Source organism: Mustelus asterias, chromosome 18, assembly GCF_964213995.1.
Source record: "Mustelus asterias chromosome 18, sMusAst1.hap1.1, whole genome shotgun sequence".
NCBI classification, from domain to species: domain Eukaryota; kingdom Metazoa; phylum Chordata; class Chondrichthyes; order Carcharhiniformes; family Triakidae; genus Mustelus; species Mustelus asterias.
In genome coordinates, this window is record NC_135818.1 from 41,409,914 (window position 1) to 41,432,511 (window position 22,598).

At 47.5% G+C, this 22,598-nt stretch overlaps 1 long non-coding RNA gene across 1 annotated transcript; it reads left to right on the top strand.

The window, feature by feature from the left end:
* Positions 1–1,277: 1,277 nt before the first annotated feature.
* On the top strand, positions 1,278–14,407 carry LOC144506826 (uncharacterized). Its single transcript, XR_013499968.1, has 2 exons — positions 1,278–1,364; positions 14,125–14,407. It is a non-coding gene; the product is annotated as an uncharacterized LOC144506826 (long non-coding RNA).
* Positions 14,408–22,598: the final 8,191 nt, after the last annotated feature.

Genomic DNA, 22,598 nt, shown 5'->3' on the forward strand with positions numbered 1-22,598 from the left:
TTTTGACACAGCAGTCAATGATAACTTAATTCCTTCATAGATACTGGCGTGCCCTCAGTAGATGTGCCAGAGCATGGGTTTACTGTCCTCGACATTGTCCATTTCACAAAGGTCAATCTTTGCTATGAAGTCTAATTCGCTGATTCGACAGCAATACAATGTAATCCATATCAATTGCTGCTCTGTGACCTCACAGAGGGATTGCATCAAGCAGCCATTCAGGAGCAAAGTTCCATCCTCGCAGGTGATTGGACAGCGTCATCAGGATGAGCAAATACCATTAACATGACACACTCATGACTGTGTATCAGACCTTTCAAATGTCACTGAATGGAACCAATTTCCATTGCTCAGCACCATGTATAGAGAGAATGGGAACTAATAAAGGAGTTATGTTCAGGCTTAAAAGCCGAGATGAAAGAATGCTACACGGAGGCAATAAAGACGATGGGGCCAATTTTACCAAATCGGCTCTAAGTGCCGGGTGCGGTCGTAAATCAGACCTGCGCCCGGCAGCCGCGCTCCAGCGCCCCTATACGCCTTTTTTCGGCGTGGGTCTAGTGGGCGGGGCCTAGCGCATTTGCATCTGTCGGAGCACCGAACTGCGCATGCGCAGCCCGGAGCCGAGAGCACTCAGCGCGCCCGAGCGCGTAAGTCAAAGGCAGCGCTGACTTTGACTTTCCCTGGTTGGGGGGGGGGGGGGGGATGTGATGTCTCTTCCCTGGGGGGGGGGATGGGGGGTGGAATCTGACATTTCTTCCCTGAGCGAAGGGGGGGGGGGGGGTGGGGGGGTGTGACATCTCTTCCCTGAGGGAGGGGGCAGGGGGAGGATGTGATGTCTCTTCCCTGAGGGGGGGTGGGGGGGGTGGGGGGGGTGGGGGGGGGATGTGATGTCTCTTCCCTGAGGTGGGGTGGGGGGGGGATGTGATGTCTCTTCCCTGAGGGGGGGGGGGGGGTGTAGGCGGGGGGGGGGGGGATCTGACATCTCTTCCCTGGGGGGGGGGGGGGGATGGGGGGTGGAATCTGACATCTCTTCCCTGAGTGAAGGGGGGGGGGGGATGGGGGGGTGTGACATCTCTTCCCTGAGGGAGGGGGCAGGGGGGGATGTGATGTCTCTTCCCTGAGAGGGGGTGGGGGGGGATGTGACGTCTCCGCCCCCCCCAGGGGCAGAGACGTCACATGCCCCCCTACCCCCCCTCAGGGAAGAGATGTCACATTCCCCCCCCCTACCCCCCCCTCAGGGAAGAGATGTCACATCCCCCCCCCAACTCCCCCCCCCCCAGTGAAGAGACGTCATCAGAACCCCCGGAGCAAGGCCAGGATCCAGGATCGCAAGATGCTTTTGATGGACACCAGCGATCAAGGTAGGTCGGGGGCCTGGGGGGTCCGATCCTGGGGGAAGGGGGGGGGGGCTGCTGGCGGGGCCTGTGTCCCAAGGTGGTCCGATCGGGGGGGGGGGGGGTTTGCTGCCGGGGTGGTTCGCAGGGCAGTCCGCGAAGGGCAGTCGGGGGTGATTCGGCGGTTCAGTTGCTGAGTTGAAGCCCTATCGGATTTGAATTCAGCAACACGGTAAATGCGCGGGCGCTGATCGGATCGGAGCCTCGTAAAGTGGGAATCCTTGGGTAAGTTGGGCGCGGGCTTCAGTATGCCGATTTAAATGCATGCAAATGCATTTAAATCGGCCTACTGGCCGATTCGGGCGCGCGATTGGCCTTGGGTCGGGTCTGGACCGTATTTTAGGCCCGACGCCCAACTTTACCAACGGGCGCAAAAGTTTGGTAAAATCGGGCCCTATGTTGCTCGACAATGAATAATACTTTAACAAACCATCAGTTATGAAAATAAAGGCCATTGCAAAGTGCACTTGGGTGAAAGGATTCCAATGTAGGTTGCCATAAACACTTAAAACATCCATAAAGAACAGACTTGAGTGCAGCAGCATCAGGATAATCATGAACCTTCCAAGAATAATATCCTTGAGGTCTCGTAATCTGACCCTCAGATGAAAGCCTTACCTGTGTATTCACCATGTTCACATGGGAAGTGCCTTAGTTTCTGTTTCTATGTGGAACAAAATTGACTGAGATGAGATTGAGTGAGAATACATGGAACAGAGGGACAAGATGGGAGATATCTGGGGGTGGGGTGGGAGGGGGGGGGGGGTGCAAGTGGTTTCCTGGAATTAACATAGGACGTTGCATCACATCAATTAACCATTCAGCACCTGAGACCTTGAGAGGGATAAAAGTGAAATATATGAACAAAAGTGAAAACAGCCGCTCCCGCAAGCCTAAAAACTGAGGTGAAAGGGTGAAGTTTCCCCCCTGAGCTCCCTCCCTCCTTCATTGCCTGCTTCAGTGCTTCAGAACCCACCTTGGGCATTGGCGGGGTGGGGTGGGTGGGCGGGGGGGTCATAAAATTCGGCCTTTAGTCTCCAGAAGAGAAAATTCCACCCAAAGTATTTTTTAGTTACATCACAAGCATACTTGGAGCCCTTTGTCACAGGCACATGAAAAATGGGAGGTGAGATCATCTTCTAAAAGGATTAGGTAAATTGAGTTTCCTGGCAGGTAAATTTCTATGCAAGTCTGGTTGGTTGCAACATCACCATCTGTTTTTTTTTCTTATTTGTAATGGAAGAGAGCTAGTCCAGCAATAACTACAATTATTTTAAAAAAATAATGTTAGATATATAAATAGTGTCATTAAAAATTCCTAATATGTGGGCTATATTAATAAGTTGGTAAATGCAGATTGTGTCGGCAGTACGTGGATTGGATTAACTGTTTGGGGTTGAGTAAATTAAATGACATCAGTGGCTTCTATGTATGACTCTAAATACAAGGAAAATTGCAAGATTAAAAGAATATTTTCTGGTCCTTACCTTCCACAGTTCTTCTGTTCCTTTAGTTCCTTATTGCAGTATCTCAGACTAGAGGAGAGCTGTGAATACTGCCCTCATGTGAAAGAGAGATAAGCCAGTCAGTAACACATTACCAGAATTGCATAAACAAATTACGTGGATTGAAAGAAAATTGCTAAATAAGAGGAAAAAGGAGCATGTAATTTTTAAAAATTCATTCATGGGACATGAATATCACTGGCTGGCCAACATTTATTGCCCATCCCTAGCTGCCCAAGGGCTGTTGAGAGTCAACCACATTGCTGTGGCTCTTGAGTTACACATAGGCCAGACCAGGTAAGAACAGCAGATTTCCCTCCCTCAAGGACATTAGTGAACTAGATGGATTTTTCCAACAATCATCAATGGTTTCATGGTCATCAGCAGATTCTTAATTCCAGGTTGTTTTTTATTGAATTCAAATTCCGCCATCTACCATGGCGAGATTCGAACCCAGAACTTTGGTTAAGTTTCTAGATTAGTAGTCTAGTGATAATCGCCTCCCCTTATATAAACTCAATGGTAATGCTTCAGTGAACAGTTTCTCTGCAATGAGTGACAGGATGACGTTCTGTAAAAGTTACATTCCATAGTATCCACAACACGGAAATAGGACATTTGGACCAATAGATCCATGGTCAGAATTTTATACAGTTAAAGTGAGCCTGACCCTAACTTGCATGAAGTCACACTAGAAAACGCCATTGCACATGTGTGCAGTATTATGGTTGGCAGGTGAGTATGGGAGTTAGCACTGTGCCCGCTAACAATTAAAGGGTCAATTAAGGGCCATTAACAACCCTACTGACAGTGATTTTGCGTTGCCCATACAATTTTGCAGTTGCCACATGGGCAGGTGGTCAAGGTATTTTCAGCTATTTCCCATCTAAGGGTGGAGCATAGTGTCAGTTTAGGTGAGAGCTTGGTGCTGCTAAATTTATGAGATTTTGAGGTTTACTCACTGAGCTTTGTTCCATTTTATGCCTGGCGAGCTTTTTTTAGGACTAAATTGCCTTGCCAGTTTTTTTGGAGGATTTCAGCAAAGAGCACCCTTAGGCACAAGAGTCAGTGCCTTGTGCATTTCTGCTATTGTGGATTGTATACTCAGCTGGTGCTGTCTCCTCTGGAGAGGAAGAGAGAGGCAGGAGGGAGAAGAAGCCAAAATGACTGCCGGTAGCATCCCAGGAAGTAACCTGTGGGAGGATAGCAAGGCAGCTCATGATGATTTGGAGAATTACTCTACTGATGGATCTGCCGAGGAGCCCAGGGAGGCTCAGGGTGAAGACATGAAGACAGATGTGAGGAACTGTCAGGGAGGCAGGGACGCCAAGAGTGCCTTGATATTGCGCACCTGCAGCTAGGCTGTCAATGCATCAAGTCTACCTCAAGCCAAGGGCACAGTCTCCTTACCAGAACTTTGTGATAAGCCAACCCAAGACCCTAAAGACTATTCACAGTTTATACAATAAATTACAAGCCCCTGAGACGCCCTGCATTTACGATACCCATCAAATTGTGATCCCCTACCCCACCCCCCCCCCACCCCTCCTGCCCCCACCATCACCACCACCATTGTGCTCGCTGGCAGTGCCATTGGAGGCAGCCTGCTGATTCTGCTGTTATGTGGCCCTGATGACCTTGGCGATCGTCCCTCACTGGCAGAACTTGAGCGGACTCTATCTGGGAGGGTGCTTCCAGCACCATGGCTGGGTACTCCTCAGTTGTCATGGTACCATCAGATGACAGAGAGACAGAAGAGCTGCTACCATCATCTGGAGCCCCTTCTCATCCACCAACGTGGAGTACGTTTGGACCTCCATGCTCACCACTGATGGATGAGCACCTTGCAGAGAAACTAGATGCCTCATCCATCTCCAAAACTGGCAGAGAGCTCCTGAGGTCATTGCCTGTGTGTGTGGGCTTGCAAGTCCGGACACAACACCGGGAATGTATTCTGGGAGCTGGCTCTCCACGAGAGTCACTGCTCTCTCAATAGAGGAGGATGTGCACTTGGTGCTCAGGGTCAATGCCTTGCTCATGCTCTGCATGGACTCCTCCATGACAGATGCCATGGCACCCAACCCTTCACTGATCTCCGCCAGGTCTCCCCACACATCCCACTGGACATCCCACATCTGCCACCTGATAGATAACCCCAGAGGCTCATCAAATGCCTCAGAATCAGCCTGGTCCTACCTTCCAGCAATCCTCTGACTGCTGGCATCCTGGGCACTCTCTGCCTCCACCAACTCCTCAGGATAGTGTGATGTGCCCTCATCACTATGCACTGGCATTTCAATCAAAGCCAGCGAACTAATGCCCACTGGCATATTAGTATCTGCTGGTACCTGGTTCAGAGAGAGGGTGTGATGCAAATGCAGGTATCAGTGTCCTCTCCTTAAGTGTTTAAGGGAGTCCTTGTGGTCACTGGAGCCTCTTGAGGATGGTTCGTCTACAGGATGAAGACAATATATCAGTATATTCAATCATCACATAGTCAATGAGCATGCTAGGTATGCTGAAATAATGGAAAACTGCAGCATGTTGCCATCATGATTGGAGGATCAATGGGCAGTCTTCCTTTAGTCTTTCCATTTCAGATGAAATGACCCAACAATTTTTGCATTCCCTGCCATTCTTGCATCTGTGGTGTGGAGATGCCGGCATTGGACTGGGGTAAACACAGTAAGAAGTTTAACAACACCAGGTTAAAGTCCAACAGGTTTATTTGGTAGCAAAAGCCACACAAGCTTTCGGAGCTCTAAGCCCCTTCTTCAGGTGAGTGGGAATTCTGTTCACAAACAGAGCTTATAAAGACACAGACTCAATTTACATGAATAATGGTTGGAATGCGAATACTTACAACTAATCAAGTCTTTAAGAAACAAAACAATGTGAATGGAGAGAGCACCAAGACAGGCTAAAAAGATGTGTATTGTCTCCAGACAAGACAGCCAGTGAAACTCTGCAGGTCCACGCAACTGTGGGAGTTACAAATAGTGTGACATGAACCCAATATCCCGGTTGAGGCCGTCCTCGTGTGTGCGGAACTTCGCTATCAGTTTCTGCTCAGCGACTCTGCGCTGTCGTGTGTCGCGAAGGCCGCCTTGGAGAACGCTTACCCGAATATCAGAGGCCGAATGCCCGTGACCGCTGAAGTGCTCCCCAACAGGAAGAGAACATTCTTGCATCTGTCAGCTGGACTCCTGTCTTCCTCCAAGACCCCTGTCTCATTGCAGCCGAGCTCTTTCAGACCATGAACTCTCTCCTCCATCTTCACCCCATTTCCATTTGTTTTATTTTATTTCATTTTATCTTATTTATTTTCATTTCTTCCATTGTTTCAGTTTACCATGTTATTTTAAATGTCACTTTCCACCTTTTACCCTGCATCACTGTCTCCCTTCCCCCTATCCCACTAGGGCCATCTGTTACACACCTCAGGTCATCCTTTGACACTCTGCTTACCTTTGTTCTGTAAGAAGTCTCACAACACCAGATTAAAGTCCAACAGGTTTATTTGGTAGCACAAGCCACAAGCTTTTGGAGCACTGCCCCTTCATCAGGTGAGTGGGACTTGTGTTCACAAACAGGGCATATCTTGACACAACTTCAATTTACAAGATAATGATTGGAATGCAAGACTTTACAGGTAATCAAGTCTTAAAGGTACAGACAATACAGACAATGTGAGTGGAGAGAGGGTTAAGCACAGGTTAAAGAGATGTGTATTGGCTCCAGCCAGGACAGTTAGTGAGATTTTGCAAGCCCAGGCAAGTCGTGGGGATTACAGATAGTGTGACATGTACCCAAGATCCCGGTTGAGGCCGTCCTCATGTGTGCGGACACATTGCGGACTAAGTTCCACTGTTCTCTGGATTTAACAAACCCCCCACTTTCAAATCCGCTTCTGAGGGAGCATCAAATCCAAATCTCATTTGAAACAAATTGCAACATAATCTTCCAATGTTAATCCCTATTAGCATTTATTTATCTATTATTCTAAGCAAAAAACCAGCTGGAAGTGAACTGCAGCTGAAGAGTGTGTATATTTAAAATGGTTTCATCAAATTCCCTACTGCCTGTAGCCACAGTAAATCTCCCATTAAGAGATATTGGCTGCCTTGAAGTGGTAACAGAGGTACCCGATTTCCCACTCCTGCGCACATACAACAGTTAATGAACAGTGCAGGTAGCCTGGCTGCATGTTGGTATCATTTTAATGAGTTCCCAGGATGAATTTAAGATGCTTCCTAAGACCACATGATGAGACACATGCAGCATCCGTCCCTTCCCTATTGTCCATTTTCAGGCAAGATCAAGTTCCTAGGCCAATTTGGTTAAAACAAAAGTTCCAGACAATAATTTTTGAAACATTAATATTGTACAGAATCAGATAGCTATAAAAAGGAAAAATAAAACTTTGATTTAATTTTTTTGCCCATTTTAACTTGAGGTTCTTTATTTCTTTTGAAAAATGTGGGAACCCCTGTAAATGTGGCAGCATTTATATTTTATTTGTTCATGGGATATGAGTACCGCTGACCAGGCGAGCACCTGTTGCCCATCCTGAATTACCCTTGAGAAGGTGGTAGTGAGCTGCTTTCTTGAACCACTACAGTCCATTGGCGTATACACAACCACAATGTTGTTAGGGAGAGCGTTCCTGAATGTTGGCTGAGAGGCAAGGAAAAAATGATGAAATAGCTCCAAGTCAGGATGCTGTGTGGCTTGGAGGAAAATTGCAGGTGTTTCCTTGTGTTTGTTGCCCTTGTTTTTCTAGGTGGTAGAGGTTGCAAGTTTGAAAGGAGGTTTGGTGAGTTGCTGTAGTGCATTGTGCAATGCTGCCTCAATCCTATTTCCACTAAACTGTAAAGGGTGGACGATGGCCTAATGGTATTATCGCCAGACTATTAATCTAGAAACTCAACTAAAGTTCCAATCCCGCCACGGCAGATAGTGGAATGTGAACTTAATAATAATAATCTATTTAAGAATAATTAAGAATTTACTGATGACCATGAAACCACTGTCAATTGTCAAAAAACCCCATCTGGTTCACTACTGTCCTTTAGTGAAGGAAATCTGCCGTCTTTACCTGATCTGGCCGACACATGGCCTGCACGTGACTCCAGAGCCACAGCAATGAGGTTGACTCTCAACTGCCCTCTGAACAAGGGCAAGTAGGGATGGGCATTAAATGCTGGCCAGCCAGCGCTGCCCATGTCCCACGAATGAATTTAAAAAAGCTAACGTTGTTACTATCCTCCCAAAATCTACCATCAATAAGCTCTCTCCTCAAAAGAACCATTGACTCACAATCCTTGCAAATTGCCACTTTTACACAACAAGGAGAGGTATTAATTTGAAAATATAATCTGCTAATATAGCCTTTCAGAGTGATGTTCACACTTAAAAATTAACGGCAGCTGTCGTTTTCAGTCCTGCTAATAACAGCTAATTTAATATGTATCCCAACGCATGCTGTTATTCTGTAGCAGCAAAACGCCATTACATTACCTATTATTTAATTGTTATTAGGTTCAGGTTAGTTTATTTATTGCATATTCCATTATCTGATTCCAACAGTGAAAAGCAACATTGAATTAATTTTAACAATATTTTCCATTCAATGTGTAATTACATTTTTTCAGATTAATTGCCTGCTTTTACTTAAATTTGCTTCTTGTTATAATTAAATACATTCACCAATTTGGCCAAAGCATGCGAATGCTGGATGTAATCGGTATTTGTTTTAAAAATTATTAATTGGATGTTGGAGGTGCTACTCTTAGTCCTTTGTGAAGAGCTCATCGTTTATAATGAAGCTCAATTATAAATGTTGCAGTTAAAATTATACGATAACATGATCTTTTCAGTTCAGTTCATTTTTTTCAAACATTCGTAATATTCATCAGCAGTGAATGTTTTCTGTATTTTTTGTCAGAACATCAAATCACTTAAAGGTTGTGTTCACTAATTATCTCAAATAGAAGTATTTTCCTCTCCATGAATTAGGTTTTCTGGCTTCCTTTGCCATATTTGTTGAAAGACATTGGGCGGAATCTTCCCAATTCTTAGGGACAGGCGTCAAGGCAAAGCTGGGATGAATTTCTGGGATGAGGTGGCCTGACACTTGCCTGAAGTCAAATTCTGCAAAAGGCACCCGTCTGGCCCCAGTGGGTTGCCAAACTGCATAATTAACTATCCATTTGTGGACTGATTGGGGCCTACCTGGTTCCCCTCCGAGTCAATATTGTGAATGGTTCTCTCTCTTCAGGCGTTGTCCCTTTCTCCTAACCTGCCCACTTCACTCGTCTCCTCAAAACAACAACTCTTAACCCCATCATCCTTATAAAATACAGTGCTGTCTCCAAATCCTTCAAATCTCCAAAGTCCATGAGCATGTTGTTGCCTCCCATGTATATCTTTTCTGTACATTTTGTGTATATCTTTTCTGAAACTCTGGGTGAAATCTTACCAAAAAGTGGCAGTGTTGTTTCTGGTGAGAAAACTGGCATGTTTCTCTCAGAGAAACCAGTCGGTTTTCTCTCCAGATTCTGCCAAACTTTGACAATAAAAATCAAGGGAGCGTGATTCACTGTCATAGAGGCGGGGCTTAAACACGCTAGCAAAACCTGGTTGCTCTGAAATTGGGGTGCCACCTTTAAAGGACACACCAATCAGAACTCCAATAAACCTCTCCCCACCCTACCATTGAGTCCTCAGGGGCACCCCGCCCCACCCCTGATCGGAGCGAGCATTCACTCTCATCGCACCCTGCCCCCCTATCGCGATCATCGCCTCTTCTTTCCCCCACCCTCCACATGAACATCGGCCTCCTCTCCCTCCCGCCACAATCATTGGCTCCCTTCCCCTCCACTGTCAGAGCTGGCAACACCACCCCCTCACCCACAAGAGCCATCGCCAGCATTCGCTGCTCATTGGTCCGCAGATACAGCAGCTATAGGTGTGAACCTGATGACATTCCCAGCGAGGAACCGGGAAGATCTGAAGTCACGTTCATGCTGGCAAGAAATGTGACTTCCAAATCTTGAGCCCCTGCCAGCAACCTCACAGACGCCGAACGCGGGCTCAAGATTTTACCAGTGTATTTGAATTCCTCTATCAGGATTCCACCCCTGTCACAGTACTAAAAAGGCTCTTATTAAAGTCTCAAATAACATCCTATGTGACTGATAAAGCTAAACTTTCCCTCCTCATCCCCCTCGACCTTTTGGCAGTCTTTGACATGGTTGACCACACAATTCTCCTCCAAGGCTTCTCATTGCTAACTTTCACCAGTTTCCATTTTTAGTTAATTGCGGCCAGAGTATTATAAAAACATGTGGAATAAGAGCGTAAGCAGGCTTTTCGGCCCCTCTAGCCTGTTCCACCGCCATTCATTAATATTGTGGCTGAGCTGTTTATGTTTCTAATTGCACATTCCCATCTAGCCCCGATATTCTTTGATGCCCTTGTTTCACAAGAATCTAGCTACCTCTGCCTTAAAAATAATCAGTGACCCCGCTTCCACCGCCTTCTGAGGCACAATACTCAGAGAAAGATTTCTCATCTGTCGTAAAAGACAACAGTCCCTTTCAGCTTCCACATTGTTGGCTCTGGTGTCTCACAAGGATCTATTCCTTTTCTGATACCCATTTACATACTGGCAACATCTGAAAGTACAGCGTTCATGTTCACATGTATGCTGTATATGCACACTGGATCGACTTTTGGTTCCAACAGCTGGACTTCATTGTTTCATGTAAAAATTCAGCCCATTGGGCACTGTCCCTTCTCTAGCCATCAATTTCATCCCTCTCCCCAACAACTGTCTGAGCTTGAACCCGGTAGGCAGTGTCAGGGTGCCCAGTTGACAGCGCCAGGGTGCCAGGCTGGCACTGCCCAAATGGCAGTGCAAGGCTGATCGCGCCTGATTGCGCTGGATATCCAGTACTGGTAAGATCGCGAGAGATGAGAAATTGGGTGCAAACCATATTTCTTGGCTCCTTCGTGGTCTTATCGGCTCACCCTGCCCAATGGGGTGCAACAGTAAGATCGTCCCCGAGGCATTAAAATCTGACAAATTCCCAGCACATGTTGCCCTACATCCTAGGATACTAAAAGATGTAATTGCAGTGATAATTGGTGTGATGGCAATGACCTGCCAAAATTTCTAGATTCTGGAATGGGCCGAGTAGATTGGGAGTTACCAAATGCAACAGGAGGGAGAGAGAAAATGGGGAGCTGCAGGCCAGTTAGCCTGACATCAGTTGTCATGCAAGTTCTGGAATCCATTATTTAGAACATCTTAACAATGCATTTAATAAAGCAGAGTGCTATTAGAACAAGTCAACATGGTCTTACGAAAGGGAAATCCTGTTTGAAAAACTTATTAGGGTTTGTTTGAAGATCTAACTATTAGGGTAGTTAAAGGGGAACCATTAGATGTACCATTTGATAAGGTGCCAGACAACCTAAGGATTCAGGACCTGGGGATGATATATTAGTGATGCGCGATTAATTCACTCGGGAGGCTGGATCGTACCCGGAAAATAAAGGCTTTTATTAGCAATAAGAATGGAGCATACTGCTTAACAATACAATCCCAGACTAAAGGGTCACTAGGAAGTGCAGTGACCTTTATACTCCTATAGGAAGGCGGAGCCAACCGGAGTGTACCACAGAACAATGCCAACAGGTGGAACACCCCAACCCTAACCCCAACAGTAACAAGAGTAACATATGTACAAGTACCCATAGTGGTAACCATCTATGGTTCACCACAATTAGCAAGGATAGAGGACTGGTTAATGAAGCAGAGAGTAGGGAGAAAGGGGGCATTTTCAAGCTGGCAGGTTATGACTAGTGGATTGCCAAAAGGATCAGTGCTGGGTTCTCAGCTATTTACTACGTATAGTTACAACCTCGAGGGAGACTATTAACTTCTAAAAATAAATCTAAACTCCAGGTTCTTAACTGAAAGAATGATACCACAAGATTTCATGGTTCAAATAAAAAACAAAGCAAGCATTACTAACTTAATACGAGAAAACAATTTGAGTTTAAACCTGAAAATCTGGCCAGGACACTCCCTGTTCTATTTTTACTTCCACTCAAAAATTCCACATACTTTACAGGATATTCTCTTGGGACTAAACTAGAATGTGTCTTCGGAATTCAAATAAAAGCAAAGTACTGCAGCTGCTGGAAATCAGAAATAAAAATGGAAAATGCTGGATAAACTCAGCAGGTCTGGCAGCATCTGTGGAGAGAAACAGGGCAAACATTTCAAGTCCATATGACTGCAGATTCTGTAAAATTATTATCGTCTTAGGAATTTACTTTGATTCTCCTCAGTTTCCCAGTATGATATCTACAAAACTCTCTCTCTGTGAGGATTCCACTGCCAGTCTCTTCTATTAGCTTTGCCAAGAAGATCTGACAATTTAATTCCTCATTAGCCAGGACTTCTCAATCCGCACATGGGCTCCACTTGCAATTCCTGCTGAGTGGCTCCAAATCGGGAACACCCACTGATCCCGAATGGCTTCCATCTGCCTTGTTCTGGTTGCAGGTAGAGTCCTTCCCCCTCACACTCATCCAAGCTGACTAACTATTTCTGTCTCTGTGTTTTTCTGCACAGTTAGGCAGATGTGAAACTGTGCCTCACACCATTTAGAAGCTGGCTGTTGCTATGAAGCTTTGTGCCCCTGCCTTTGGAGGCAAGAGATTGGATTCAGTTAATCTGGGTTCACTTACTGGACAGTCACCGGCGATTATGTTACAACAGTTGCTCCTATCACATCTCCTGCAATAACATTATTCACACAGTTAAATATGAATGAAATAAAAATTTGTAGGTAACGGGAATCTTAATCTTAAGGTCATGGTTTTGAATCATGAATTGATTTCTACTGAGAAGTACTCTTAAACTGAATGCTACAATCAATGTTCCACATTGAACTTTGGGGAGATTTCCTGATTATAGATTTTCATCATTTACTGAATCGTCAAAAGCATATTTTACAAAGGAAGCAGTTGCTATATGATAGACAGACACTGTACAGGCTTAAAAATGCATAACTTGAATTCTGTTGTTAGATTGTGTTAAGCCAACTTGTTTGCTTTAATGCAGCAGCTGACAATCTGGCTAGACTCTTCTATTCTGGAGTGTAAGTTTGATACCAGGCATGGACATGGGAGTGATTCTCTCTGGGAGGTTGACCACATGCTATCTTGCATGGTTCAGTTTATTATCTATACATCTGCAAGGAACTCACCGAATCTCATGGCGGGGATGTAATGGCTATCCTGCCATTACATCATGGTTCAAAGGTCAGGACACCATATTTAAAGGACACCTGGATAGCCTTTCATTCACTGCTGGCCAGGTGCTTCAGTGTGGCTGTCCTTCAGCAAAACCTCGCAGGAGAGTCTCCAGCAAAGGCGGAAAGTGTTGTTTCTTGGGGAAGGCAGCAGGAAGCCCGCCCATCTGACTACAGTGGCATGGATAGAGATCACAGTAAAAGATAGTGCCCTTGGGACCCACCTTAGAAATGCCCAGCAGTGCTGGAATAGGATGGATGGCCTGCTTTGCTTTGCCAGGTTAAGATGCATCATCAACTCACTGAAAACTGACACTCATAACGGCTTCTTGCAGTCTAAGTGTGCAAGTGCACAAGGATGTTAGACAAGACATGGCACGGCATCACAGTGGTGGGCACTGCTGACTCACAGCGACAGGGTTCCGGGTTCGTATCCCAGCTTGGGTCATTGTTTGTGTGGAGTTTGCACATTCTCCCCGTGTCTGCGTGGGTTTCCTCTGAGTGCTCTGGTTTCCTCCCACAGTCTAAAGATGTGCGGATTAGGTGGAATGGCCATGCTAAATTGCCCCTTAGTGTCAGGGGGGGCTAACTAAGGTAAATGCATGGGGTTATGGGGAAAGGGCCTGGGTGGGATTGTAGTTGGTGCAGACTTGATGGGCCGAATGGCCTCCTGCACTGTAGGATTCTATGATTCTAAGAGTTTGGGGTGTAGCACCTGCCAGATGGGACATGTGAACTGAATGTGTGTCACTCGCTTCTAGCTCTCAATGTTCACCATCCTATTTGTTAATTACTTACTGGGGAGGGCTCAGCAGCTGCCAGAGGCATTCATGCTCCTGAACTGCTCATGTGCCCATTGTGATGACAATTGATCCTTCTGTTTTTGTGTAGGACAAGAAGCCCCACAATAAGCAGGTGTGGTCCAAGACCAGACGTGACATTCCGGAGATTATAGTGCACACCCTGTATGAGCGGTGCTGTAATATGCCTTTAAGGAATAGCAGCATGCCACCACCAGAAGGGAAGTGCATCATGTGATCAGTCTCAGTTTGATTTTAGCTGTGAGCAGAACAAAGCACATACTCTGTTGCTGATGTCTTCAATCTTTCTACCTTTGTATGAGCGTTTGCATGTGGCTAATTTTAATGAATGAACCCAAAACATGTTTCCATGATCCCTTAAGAATGACCAGAGTCTATATCATCATAAAAACACAACATGGTGTTTCGTGGTGGTCGAACAGTGTGGCAGAAAGATTAAGTACAGTACAAACGATATGGTGAACAGCCTTAGGTTGTGGTTCAAAGCATGAGATGACACCTTGATATTTTGGTTAGACCACAATGTGGCCACAATGTCAAATAGTGTCAAAAACACAACGTGCCGATTGTACAGAAAAGCTTTGAAAGCATAGTGCTTCATCAAAGAACTGTTAAGCAACTGGAACACTCAGGATGTATTACAGTGCTTAGCCTGTTAGTTCAGTGAGTGGGACAGCGTGTTGAGAGGAACAGCACTTTGTGCACTCAGTCGGCGGCATGGTAGCACAGTGGTTAGCACTGCTGCTTCACCGCTCCAGGGACCTGGGTTCGATTCCCGGCTTGGGTCACTGTCTGTGTGGAGTTTGCACATTCTCCTCGTGTCTGCGTGGGTTTCCTCCGGGTGCTCCGGTTTCCTCCCACAGTCCAAAGATGTGCAGGTTAGGTTGATTGGCCATGATAAAATTGCCCTTAGTGTCCTGGGATGCATAGGTTAGAGGGATTAATGGGTAAATATGTAGGGATGTGGGGATAGGGCCTGGGTGGGATTGTGGTCGGTGCAGACTCGATGGGCTGAATGGCCTCTCTCTGCACTGTAGGGTTTCTAAGATTCTAAGATTCAGTCGTACAGTGGTTAGCACTGCTGCCTCACTGTGCCAGGGACCCGGGTTCGATTCCCAGTTTGGGTCACTGTTTGTGCGGAGTCTGCATGTTCTCCTCGTGGGTGCTCCGGTTTCCTCCCACAGGCCAAAAGACGTGTTGGTTAGGTGCATTGGCCATGTTAAATTCTCCCTCAGTGTACCTGAACAGGCACTGGAGTGTGGCAACTAGGGGATTTTCACAGTAACTTCATTGCAGTGTTGATGTAAACCTCAGTGCACGGCACTGCCCAGCCATGTCCCTGATCACCCAGAGGCTCCAATGGCTTTTAAGCTGCCTGGATTGCTGAAAGGAGAATCCCAAAAGGAGTTCTCCCCGGCACAAATTGTGTTAGGCCCCTCTCACGATTCTCTGGCCATACCTAGATTTGTGCCCGGGTGCACAGGGCCGGAGAATCGCCCCCACAATACCTGTTCAGTTTATCCACCATTTCCTTATTGTCCATAATTATTTCCCCAGACTTACTCTCTTGAGGACCTATGATCACTGTTGCTCAGGGCTTGACTATATGTAGATGTGAAAAAAAACCCTTTGCATCCTAGCAAAAATAGGGTGAAAAGATAATGGCAATTGATACAGATATGTCGGATGGGATTTTCCGACCACGCTCGCCCCAGAACCGGAAAATCCAGCCCAAGGTCAGTAGACCTTTCCATGGTTTCCCCCTCCCCCCACCCCCGCGGCTACAATTCCTATGGCAGTTGAGATGGGAAAATTCCTCCCATCGAGTCCATTTCATATGTATCCATTCTTTTCCTTTTTATATACCTGCAGACACTCTTATCATCTGTTTTTATATTTTCAGATAATTTTCTGCTGTACTCAAATTTTTCCCTCCTTGTTATTCTCTTCGTCATTCTTTGCTGTTTTTTATATTGTTCATAAAATTCCAGAAGAACGTTTATCTAACCTTCAAAGATCACCATAATGAATGCTATTAATGTCCAACACTGTCTCCTCCGAATGAACAGTTATTTCCAGCCTTCTGGGACTTTTAAACTTTAAAGAGGTTTTCAAATGAATTCCAAAAATGTTCAAACCCATGTAGTAGCACCAAGTGCGGTTCCATCATTTGGTTTAGAACTTGTTTTATGCACAGCATAAAAAGCAGCATTTCTGAATTGGAATAAGGCAACAGAGGGAGCTCAGATTTGAGAACATCTTATCAACTTGAGATTTCCTTGCAAATGCAAAACATCAATTCTCCAGTTGAGCAACGCTGCAGAATATGAGAGGGTTGATTATCATATAAGTCCTGAAAGAACACTCCAATTGGAGTTATAAAGTTTTTATAGATCATTGGCAGTAAAAATCTACTTTGACAACCTGCCCAAAATCTAATCCTCCTCACATTCGAGATTGTTCCCTCCAAAATGGCCGAGCAAGCCACTCAGTTGTGTCAAACTGCTACAAAGTCTACAAAAAGTAATGAAAGGTAGACCACCCAGCAACAACTTAGATATTGGAAACAACAGTTGGGGCGGCACGGTAGCACAGTGGTTAACACTGCTGCCTCACAGTGCTAGCAACCCGGGTTCGATTCCCAGCTTGGGTCACTTATTGTGTGGAGTTTGCACGTTTTCCCTGTGTCTGCGTGGGATTCCTCCGGGTGCTCCAGTTTCTTCCCACAGTCCAAAGGTGTGTGGATTAGGTGGATTGACTATGCTAAATTGCCCCTTAATGTCAGGGGGCCTAGCTAGGGTAAATATGTGGGGTTACAGGGATAGGGCCTCAGTGAGATTGTGGTCGGTGCAGACTTAATGGGCCTCCTTCTGCACTGTAGGATTCTATGATCTATAACAATGGCAAATCCAGCCCTGTCAACCCTGCAAAGTCCTCCTGGGAGCTTGTGCCAAAATTGAAAGAGCCGTCCCATAGACTAGTCAAGCAACAGCCTGATGTAGCCGTAGTCACGGACTCTTACATTACAATGACCCAGGCAACGCCATCAGTATCCCTAGGTATGTTGTGTCCCTATGGCAGGACAGGCCCACTGGAGGTGGCACAGCACATTGGTATACATCCAGGAGGGAGTAGTCCTGGGAGTCCTCAACATTGACTCCAGACCCCATGAAGTCTCATGGCATCAGGTCAAGGGAACTTCCTGCTGATTGCAACCTACTCCCTCTCCTCAGCTGACGAATCAGTCCTTCTCCATGTTGAACACCAACTGGAAGAAGCACTGAGGGCAAGAAGGGCACAGGATGTACTCTGGGTGGGGAACTTCAATGTCTATTACCAAAAGTGGCTCAGTAGCACCGCTACTGACCAAGCTGGCTGAGTCCTGAAGGGCATAACTGCTGAACTAGACCTGTGGCAGGTAGTGAGGGAACTAACAAGAGTAAAAGTCTACTTAACCTCATCCTCGCAAATCACATTTTGGAGATGCATCTATGCATGACAGTATTGGTAGGTGTGACCACCGGACAGTTCTTGTGGAGACAAAGTCTCACCTACACATTGAGGATACTCTCCATCATGTTGTTTGGCATTACCATCATGCTAAATGGGCTAGATTTTGAATAGATCTAAAATGTCAAAACTGGGCATCCATGAGGTGCTGTGAGCTATCAGCAGCAGCAGAATTGTACTCAACCTCAATCTGCAACCTTACGGCCTGACATATATCCCACTCCACCATTACCATCAAGCCAGAGGACCAATCTTGTTTCAATGAAGAATGCAAGACAGAATGCCAGGAGTCGCACCAGGCACACCTAAAAATAGGGTGTCAACCTGGAGCGGTCACAATACAGGTTACTTGTGTGCCAAACAGCAGAAGCAGCAAGCAACAGATAGGGCTAAGCAATCCTACAACCAAAGATCAGATTTAAACTCTGCAGTCCTGCCACTTCCAGCCATGAATGGTGATGGACAATTAAATAACAAATTGGAGGAGTTTGTCCCAAATATCCCCACCCTCAATGATATGAGAGTCCAACACGTCAGTGAAGGGCCTGGAGCATTTTCAACCATCTTCAGCCAGAAGTGTCAAATAGATGATCCATCTTGGCCTCCTCCTGAGGTCCCCAGCATCACAGACGTCAGTCTTCAGCCTATTTAAATCACTTCATGAGATATCAACAAGCAACTGAAGGCACTGGAACTTCTGTGGACCCTGGCAATATTCTGGCAACAGTACAGAACACTTATTCTCCCGAATTAGTCGTGCCCCCCAGTCAAACTAATCCAATATAACTGTGATGAACCATAGATGGTCACCACTATGGGTACTTGTACATATGTTACTCTTGTTACTGTTGGGGTTAGGGTTGGGGTGTTCCGCCTGATAGCATTGTTCTGTGGTACACTCCGTTTGGCTCCGCCTTCTTATGGGAGTGTAAAGGTCACTGCTACTTCCTAGTGGCTCTTAGTCTGGGATAGTATTGTTAAGCAGTATGCTCTATTCTTGTTGCGAATAAAAGCCTTTATTCCCGGGTACGACCTAGCCTCCCGAGTGAATTAATCGCGCAGAAATTTTATTCGCAACAAAATACCGAAATTTTGTTCGGAGAAAAAAATAAATGGAGCAGATGCTGAAACCCGATCGGTTAACCTTGGATCCGCGTGCCGCGAGAGCGTCGAACACTTTCGACCATTTGTTGAAGTGTTTCCAGGATTACATCGACGCCTTCGACAGCAGTCCAGACCGACGCCGACAGATTGCGGGTCCTCCACGCAAGGGTGAGCGACACTGTGTATGCAACAATCCGTGATTCCCAAGATTACAAAGAGGCCATCGAATTACTCAAGAAGCTGTACCACAAACCGTTGAACGAAATCCATGCTCGTCACCTATCAGCCACTCGACGGCGGCAGCCCGGCGAAACGATGGGACAGTACCTGCGCGAACTTCAGCAGCTAGCCAGAGCCTGCAATTGCAAGCCAGTGTCGGCTACTCAATACACCAACGATCTGATCCGAGATGCGTTCGTGGCGGGAATCGGCTCATCCTATATTCGCCTGCGGCTGCTAGAGCAGGGTAACTTGGACCTAGCTAAGATGGTAGAATTGGCTGATGCAATGGAAACGGCCTCCAGAAGTCTTGAAACCTACCCCACCGACCACGTGGGAACATCGTGGCAAGTACAGCCACCGCCTCAACTGTACTCGGCGGCTCCTCGGAACTGCGCGATAATGCTCTCACCTTCAGACCTGACGGCTGCGGCAGCTCCTGGAGGCCCACGGTGCTATTTCTGCGGATTGGCGAAGCACCCTCGTCAGAGATGTCCGGCCAGGACGGTGTTTTGCTCCGCCTGTGGGAAGAAAGGGCACTATGCAAAAGTGTGCCGAGCAAAGACCCCTGCCAAGCCCAGCAGTGCTGCGTGTGACTCCCCAGGATCCATCTCCTTGTCTCCAGCCTCGTCGATGTCTTCAACCACGTGCGATTCACAGGCACCACCATTTCTGATGACGACGACGCAAGCCACGTGCGACCTGTGGGTGCCTTCGCTTTCAACACCATCGACCACGTGCGATTCGTGTGCGCAGCCATTTTGGTCGACACCGGCCGCAGAAGACCAGCAGGGGTCCTTGTCGTCGACTATCTCAGCTGCCTGCAGTTATACTCGGGATCCAACAGTGGCATCAATCATCCTGGACCAGGCCAAGCCTCACAGACTCGACAAGTCCATGATGGACATAGAGGTAAACGGGCGCCTGACACATTGCTTGTTTGACAGCGGGAGCACGAAGAGTTTCATCCATCCGGATACAGTGAAATGGTGCGCTCTCCGCATGCAAACTGTCAGGCAGACAATCTCTATGGCGTCGAGGTCCCGATCTGTTATTGTTCTTGGGAGCTGTGTGGTAACCTTAACGGTGCCGGGCACAGTTTACGAGAACTTCAGGCTCCTTGTGTTACCGCACCTTTGCGCTCCGGTACCCCTGGGGCTAGACTTTATGGTCCACCTGAAGAGTGTGACCCCGCAGTACGATGGGCCACTCCCTCCACTTTCAGTGGGAGAACAGCAGCCTCCAAATTGTCCAGCGCACTCCACATGCAGTCTCTCGACACTCAAAATTACCCCGCCTTCCTTATTTGAAAATCTCGTGCCAGGCTGCAAGCCCATCGCAACTAAGAGCAGGCGTTACAGCGCTGAGGATCGGATCTTTATTCGATCTGAGGTTCAGCGGCTCCTCAGGGAAGGGGTCATTCAACCTAGCACTAGCCCATGGAGAGCACAAGTCATGGTGGTCAAGACTGGAGACAAGCTCCGGATGGTCACAGACTATAGTCAGACCATTAATAGGTACACGCAGCTGGATGCGTACCCTCTCCCGCGCATATCTGACATGGTCAGCCAGATTGCGCAGTACCGGGTGTTCTCCACCATCGACTTGAAGTCAGCCTACCACCAGCTCCCCATTCGCCCAGAGGACCGCAAATACACGGCCTTTGAGGCGGATGGCCGTGTATTTTTAAGAGTCCCTTTCGGTGTCACTAATGGGGTCTCGGTCTTCCAGCGTGAGATGGACCGAATGGTGGACCAAAACGGGCTACGGGCTACCTTCCCGTACCTGGACAACGTCACTATCTGCGGCCATGACCAGCAGGACCACGACGCCAACCTCCAGAAGTTTTTACGCACTGCATCTCTCCTGAACCTGACCTATAACAGGGAGAAGTGCGTATTTAACAAGCACCGCCTAGCAATCCTTGGATACGTGGTGGAAAACGGGGTCATCGGCCCCGATCCAGACCGTATGCGTCCCCTCCTTGAACTTCCCCTACCCACTAGCATCAAAGCACTGAGAGGATGCTTAGGCTTCTTCTCGTACTATGCACAGTGGGTTCCCAATTACGCGGACAAAGCCCGTCCGCTCATAAAGTCTACCTCTTTTCCCCTGACAACAGAGGCTCGACTAGCCTTTGAAGGGATAAAAGCAGACATCGCGAAGGCCATGATGCACGCTGTCGATGAGTCCATCCCCTTTCAGGTGGAGAGTGATGCATCTGATTTCGCCCTGGCCGCCACACTTAACCAGGCGGGCAGGCCCGTCGCCTTTTTCTCTCGCACCCTCCAAGGCTCTGAAATTAGGCACTCCTCTGTGGAAAAAGAGGCTCAGACCATTGTGGAGGTCGTACGGCCTTAGCGCCATTATTTGGCTGGCAAACGATTTACCCTGCTCACGGACCAGCGGTCCGTGGCCTTCATGTTCAACAACACATTAAAGGGAAAAATTAAGAATGATAAAATCTTGAGGTGGAGAATCGAACTCTCCACCTACAACTATGATATCATGTACCGTCCGGGGAAGCTCAATGAGCCCTCAGATGCCCTGTCGCGTGGAACATGGGCCAGTGTGCAGGAGGACCGGCTACAGGCCCTCCACAATGATCTCTGCCATCCGGGGATCACTCGGCTCTTCCATTTTCTAAAGGCCTGGAATCTGCCCTACTCCATAGAAGATGTCAGGTCGATAACTCGAAGCTGCCAGGTTTGTGCAGAGTGCAAGCCGCACTTCTACCGGCCTGACAGGGCACACCTCATTAAGGCCACTCACCCTTTTGAACGACTGAGTGTTGATTTCAAGGGCCCCCTTCCTTCGACAGATCGGAATGTGTATTTCCTCAACGTAGTTGACGAGTACTCCCGATTCCCCTTTGCCATCCCCTGTTCTGACATGTCCTCTGCCACGGTCATCAAAGCCCTGCGGAGTCTTTTTACCCTGTTCGGCTACCCCAGTTATATCCACAGTGATAGGGGTTAGTCGTTTATGAGCGACGACTTAAGGCAATACCTGCTCTCTAAAGGAATTGCCTCAAGTAGGACTACGAGTTACAACCCCAGGGGTAACGGGCAGGTCGAGAGAGAAAACGCTACAGTCTGGAAGGCTGTCTTACTGGCGTTAAGGTCTAGGGGTCTTCCAGTCTCCCATTGGCAAGAGGTACTTTCTGATGCGCTCCATTCAATCCGGTCCCTCCTGTGTACGGCAACCAACGCTACCCCACATGAGCAGATGTTTACCTTCCCTAGGAAGTCTTCCTCTGGGACCTCACTTCCGTCTTGGTTGACGTACTCAGGACCTGTCCTCCTGCGGCGGCATGTTAGGGCCCGCAAGTCCGACCCTTTGGTTGAACAGGTCCATCTCCTCCACGCCAACCCTCAATATGCCTATGTGGCATATCCTGACGGGCGAGAGGACACGGTCTCTATCAGAGATCTGGCGCCTGCAGGGGACCTGGAAACCCCCATCACTCCCGCACCCCTGGTTAGGATTCCTTTGCCCATTCTCTCCCCTCCTGACGCGGCGCAGGCAGCATCGGGACCTCCACTTAATCCTCTTACTCCCGTGTACAGCTTGCCTGAGTCCAGGAGATTGTCGCCACCTCGAGGTCCACAGGTGCGTGAGGAACTGGAGGAGTCACTGGACACCACCTCGGAGAGAGGGTCGTCACCATGGTCACCAGAACCGGCACTGGAGCCAGTGCTGCGGAGGTCG